This window comes from Notamacropus eugenii, chromosome 2 (genome assembly GCF_028372415.1).
Source record: "Notamacropus eugenii isolate mMacEug1 chromosome 2, mMacEug1.pri_v2, whole genome shotgun sequence".
NCBI classification, from domain to species: Eukaryota; Metazoa; Chordata; class Mammalia; order Diprotodontia; family Macropodidae; genus Notamacropus; species Notamacropus eugenii.
Genome location: NC_092873.1, coordinates 260,944,037 through 260,950,749, shown reverse-complemented (window position 1 = coordinate 260,950,749; position 6,713 = coordinate 260,944,037).

The window sequence follows — 6,713 nt, the reverse complement described above, 5'->3', positions numbered from 1 at the left end:
ATAGAATTAGTTACCATTATTCTGGGCATTAGTTTTCTTATTTAGTAATATTAATAAATCCGTCTAAGATGTGAGGTAGATAAAATGGTATTATAATTGTGAAAAGGTGTTGGTGAAAAATGAAAAGTCCTATGTCTATATAAGACTGTATTTTATCTGTATCTTTAGTGCTTAACACAGTATTTTTCATATATTTGGCCTTTTGTTACTCCTGTTAGAACAATGTCTTTCACATAGCTGGTTTACCTTAAATATTTTTTATTTGATCTGACACTTTTTAGGCAATATACTAAATAAGTTAATGAGAAAAACAAGCGTTACCTGCCAGCTCTCCATTCTTTCTTTTCTTTCTATACCCCACAATAACTTGTGGTAGATGGGGGAAAATATCCTGTTAGTGCAGTTCCTTGCAGTGAATCCTTTATTCCTACTACCTAATTCATCATTAGATTGATATCCCAATGTATAAAGGTATTAACACTAAAAAAAATCAACATTAAAAATTGTTGATATGCGTCTGGTACAAGTGAACAGGATAAGATTATTCTGGTGAGGTTTAATGAAGATGTACCCAAAGTACTCCTCAGTTTATAGTGGAAGTATCAGCATATAAACTCTCTACAATTCCTTGCTACTCTGATTTAGAGCCTTTCAAACTTATCTTCCTAAAATAATTGGGAGCTCGGCAGAACTCACTATTATTTTTTGCAAGTCATAAACCTACCTTTCTTTCCCATTTATCTCAATACTGACTAAAGTATTCCCACCCTCTGGAAATATTCAAGAGTATACTTGGTTGTTATGGAAAGTGGATTAAATTACTTTAGGATAATTCATTTTGTTCTAGGATTTATCACTTACTGGTATCTGAGTCTTTTTCCCAAGTAGACTCCTTATTGGAAACTTAGTCATGAAGTAGTAATAACATCCTGTCACCAAAAATCAAGAATTTGTTGATCTTCATGGATTAGAACCAGACTTTGTCTAGTTGATTTTGTGCAAGAAAAAAACCAATTGGTTTCCAATAACTGTTTATCTGTTTATCAAAGCAACTATTTTTGTTTGGGGGAAACTTTAAAGAGATTTTACTAAAAAGGAAAACTAGGTCAGAACCAATAGAAAAATCAGGGCTAGTAGAGATTGCATTTGGACCACAACAGCATCAGTGTCAACAAATAGAGATTGATATAACAATTTATGAAGTCATTTTTCAATGGTTGGAATTGGATTTCTAGGACAGGAGAGGGGAGTGTGTGACCTTGAGGCCACATGGGTTCCTCTAGGTCCTCAAGTATGGACCTTTGGACTGAATCCAAACTTCACAGAAAAGATCCTTTTATTAAAGAGAATTTTGTATTATAATAATAATTATATGCAATATAATGTAAATATATCATTATATGTAAATGTAATAATTTTATAATTATTAAGTGGAAGTTTGGATTCAGTCAAATGGCTGCACTTGAGAACCTAGAGGTCCACAGGTGACCTCATGGTCACAGATTTCCTGCCTCTGTTCTAGAGTTTTGCTTTTTACCAATAATAACTGGATATCTTTTCCATAAAAATAATTTTCCTCTCCCTTTCCCTAACATCTTTAATATAGATCCCTAGTACCAAGTTCACATGCTTAAATGGTATGGTAGGCTGTATTGCTTTGCAAGAAGCCTGAACCAAATCACAACCCCACCAGCAGCATAAACACAGATTATTTTTCCTCATTCTTTGCCACTTTTCTGTAGATGCTTCAACCTCTAAATTCTGAACCTTTAAAAAATCTGGTTCCTTAGCATATAGGGAATTAATATTTCACTGTCTATTGTCCTTTTTACTAAAACATTGGTGATACGATCATATTTCTAAAGTTCTCCATTACCCTACTAAACCATAATTCATTTTTGTGGGTCAGTCAGGTAGAAACTATTTCAGAAAAGTAGCAGTTCTCTACCAACTCTTCATAACTGATAATGTATTTTTTTGTAATAAAACATGAAAGTTCTCTTTATTGCCAATACTTTATTACATTCTTATAGAGACATTTGGGGATTCTTATCTTGTATGTTACTAGGCCCCTCCTCCAATGTGATTATTTTTATCCTATATCTCTTGTCTTTAGGTTTATTATCTTGTCAGGGTGTTTTTCTCTTAACTGTTTAGCATGACATTGAAGACCCTCCTTAATCTTGCTTCACCGAACCTGAACTACCCAACATTCCCCAAATATAAGGATTGTATGAGCAATAGTGAATAGTGAATGGAGATCTGACCTTTGGTTCAGGAACAGCTGGATTCCAATTCTGCCTCTGACATATCCTGGCTTGGTGACATTGAGTGTGTCAGTTAACCTTTCAGCGTTCTACAGAACAGAAGGTGCAAATCTGTGTTGGTAGAGGGAATTTCATCTAGGATGAGACTGGAAATAAGAATTGGAGATGCATGGCCTAGGGAAGGCTAAGGGAAGGAGTCTTCAAGTATCTGAAGGGCTGTCCCAAGTAAGACAGTTTAGATTTGTTATTTTGGCTCCAGAGAGCAGAAGTAGAAAGAATGCCCCAGATTTGCAGAGGCAAATTTCTTTATCATTAGATGAAACTAGAAATAGTACCGCAAACAAAAGAACATTAGGAATGTTAACATTTATTTAACAAACTTCATCAATGATGGTGGAGCCGCCACAATGATTAAATTCTAACATCAAAATTTCCTGTTTTTCATGAGGAAATAGAAAGGGTAAAGAAGAAAATGAAAGGAAAATGGCTAGTTTCCTAAGTATACATAGAGGAGAATTGCACTGGGGGCCACATAAATTTGAGATGGTTGAGGATTTAATTCTTTTAATATCTGAAAGGACAAGGAAATGACATTTTTTTAGGTCATAGATGTTATTACTACTGAAAAAGCTAGTGACAATAACAAATAATCTTCATATATATTGAGGGCATCCTTGATTAAAATATGAAAAGGGATCAGGCAGGCTTTCTCATATGTTGCAAAGTGAACAGAATGTGGAACTTGGCATCCTGGAGACATAAGTGTGAATGTAGCTTAAGATATTTAATAGGTCTTTACATTTAATATATTTTATTATATTATACTATAATATTACATATTATATTAATTATATTAAACATATATATTAATAAGGTGACCCTTTGCAAGTCATTGAACCCTTCTCAGCCTGAGTTTCTCAGTTTTCCTTAAGTATAAAATTTGGGTAATCATAATAGCTACTCATAGCAATATGAAGATCAAATGAAATAATTTATGTAAAATACTTTGCAAACCTTAGAGTGCTATATAAATGTTAGCTAACATTATTAGATATTCTACAACAGATTACAGTTTTGGAGTCAGAATTGACTGAAAAGGAAGGATCTCAAGTGCTTGAAGTTTACTGATTATAAAGGGCCTTCAATAAGTTAGCGCAAAATTCAGCCAGATGAAAGAACTTTCTTCCCACATGGTGCGCCTCATGTATTTATTAAGCTCATATAAGTTTTTTTGATAGGTATAGCAAATTCTGTTTATTAACATCAAGGAAGGTATAAAATGGGGAGACATTCGCTTGCCAAAGGTCTTGACCACTGTCATGGAAGACATTCAGTAAGAGTCCAAAGGAAAGATGGATTCCCCATTCAGATGGAATGTCTTCCAGTTGGTAGATAACATTGTATTGATTGCATGAGCCCTGAGAACACTGAGAAAATATCAGCTCCAGAGCTTTTTCAGTGAGATCCATGGTCACTCAGAAGTGTTGAATCTAACTATCCATAAAAGATGAAGAATGCCTAGTGTCCAAATGCATTTTCATGGACAGTCTATAGGGCTAGTCTGTTAGGATGTCCTAACAGACTGATGTAACAAAATATATCAGAGGTGTGACTTGAATCTAAATGCTCCTGACCCAAAAGGATCTCTATCCATTGTTCAACACTGTTGCTCATACAGTTATTATATTTGGGGAATATTGAGTAGTCCAGGTTGTCTGAAGTAAGGCTAGGGAGGGTCTTCAATATCATGCTAAACAGCCTCCTTTTGCTCATCTTACTTCTATTTTGTAGTGACTACTATTTTGTAGCACTACCTCACATGACTTTTGTGAAGATCAAATGAAATAACATATAAAGCACACTGTAAAACATAAAGCATTGTATAAATGTTGTTTGTTATTATCCTTATTACTGTTCACAGTCACATAGCTAGCAAGTGATTGGGGCAGGTGTAATCATAAGCAATTATAATATACTGCAATTTTTGAAATAAAAGAACCGCAGCTCACCCAAAGATTCCTGTAAAGATGCATAATGGGTATAAATATGTTACCTGTCCCAATGAACATGCTCAGGCATACTTCATCTTTAAAAAGCCTTCATTCAACCATACCATCCCTTTAAACTCTCATTCTACCTCTCCCCTCCATCTTATTTCCAAACTCCTAGAAAGATTTCTGTCTTCATTTTCTCCCCACCCAGTCATTTCTCCACCTCTTCACAATCTGACCTCTGACCCCACAATCTGTCTAAAACAACTGTCTCTGAGATAATCCACATTTTCTTAACTGCTAGGTCCAGTGACTTGTTCTCAGCCTTCATTCATCTTGTCCTTTCCATAGCTTTGAAACTGTTAATTTCTCTTGAATATTTTTTGTTAATTTCTCTTGAATACTCTCTCTTCCTTTGGCTTGTGGGATATTCATTGCCCCCACCTGGCTCTCTTGATTCTCTTTGATTAGTCTAATCCTTCTTCCTTGGGATAGCCCTTCAAATACTTGAAGATGATTATTTCTCTCTACATGCTTCTCTTTTCCAGACAAACCCCTGTAGTTCCTTCAAGTTCTTTCTCTTTGTGCCATATGAGAATTGGTTGAAAGAATTGCAGAATCATAGTCTGGGGAAGAGTAAACTTAGGGAAGGACATGTTCAAGAATTTGAAGGGTTGTCCCAACTCATTTTATTTGGTGACAGAGGAGAGGAATATAAACAGTGGCTGAAGGTCACAAGAGGCAAATTTAAACTTGATATGAGGAAAAACTTATAATAAATAAAACCATCCAAAAGGACACCTTTCACTGCTATGGGTAGGAGAAGGGTTCTTAGCCAAGCAAGGGACAGAGGCAATTATGCAGATAAAATATGTAACTTTAAAAAACATGAAATTGAAAAGTTTTTTGCACAAACAAAATTAATGCATCTAAAATGAGAAATGATCAAATGTCAGCAAAAAAATCTTTATATATATTGTTTCTCTGCTAAGGGTTTGGTATTTAAGATATACAAATAATTTACACATATATGTATATATACACATGCATAGTTATACACATCTGTATATGTGAATCTGTATATAAACACAGATATACACATATCTATGTTTATATCTGTATATCTGTTAATATCCATGTAAGTATATATGTATATTTGTGCATCAGTTTACATCTGTGTAAGTATATATATATATGTACATATATGTATTTATGGATATGTGTGTATAACACCAAAAGCGATTCATCAATAAATTAGTAGTAAAAGGATGTGAATAAATGGTTCAAAAAGAACTGCAAACTAATAACAACCATGTTAAAGAGTGTTGCAAATCACTAATAAGAGGTGAAAATTAAAACATTCCTGAGATTCATCTCACACCCTTCAAATTGGCAAAGATGACAAAAGATTAGAATATTGTTGAAGGATTTGTGGGAAGATAGGCCCTCTAGTGCATTATTGGTGGAGCTGTGAATTAGCTCAGCCATTTCGGAAAGCAAATTGGAATTATGCAAGTTAAGTGACTAAAATATCTATACTCTTTGACCAAGAGATTCCATTTCTAGGTTTATATGTCAAGGAAGTCATTGATAAGAAGAAAGTCCCCATGTATGCCAAAATATTTATAGCAGCACTTTTTGTGATGGGAAAGAGAAACAAAACAGATACTCATCAACTGAGGAAGAGTTAAATTATGGTACTTGAATGTGGGGGAATATTACTGTGCTGTAGGAAATGATATGATGAATGTAATGTATAAAAAGAAGCACGGAAAGAGATACGTGAACTGATACAGAGGGAAGTAAGCACAGCCAAGAAAACAATATGCACAGTGACAACAACGTAAACTGAAAGAACAAATACACAACAAGAATAGCAAAAATCAAATATTTGAGATAGGATTCAAACCTAGGTGTTCCTGACTCCAACTCCAGCTCTCTAGATCTTATGCCAGTAAGAGCCTGTCCTGTCTTGGTTTTGAATGATAAAAAGCATGACTCAAGTGAGTAGAATGTTCCCTAAAAGTGGTCTTCTCAGAAACTTGTTTTTCTATCCTCTTTGTGGTTATTGCCATGCCCCAGGCTGGCCAGAGCTCTCCAACCTCTCTGTTTCAAGCCTTCTTTGTATGTTTTACTCACCTTGCTCGTTGATAGAACTGAGCCAAAATCTCCTCCCTGGGGCTGTTCTTTCCCAATATTCTTCCCTTACCCTCCCATCCTTGGTCACTTAGTCCATCCAGCCCTTTCAAAGAAGACACTTGTTGCATTTTCTTTGTCTTCAAAGTTGTCATTTGCCTAGGTATGTCTTACCCCCAATACTTGGGATGACTCATGCAGATGAATATGGTAGCAAGGATCAGTTGTAAGGGTTTCAGGACTATGCAAAGAAAAGTTGACTGGGAAAGGAAGATAAGGAAGGAAATTAGACCTACAAGGGAAAAGTCCAGGAGTGGTA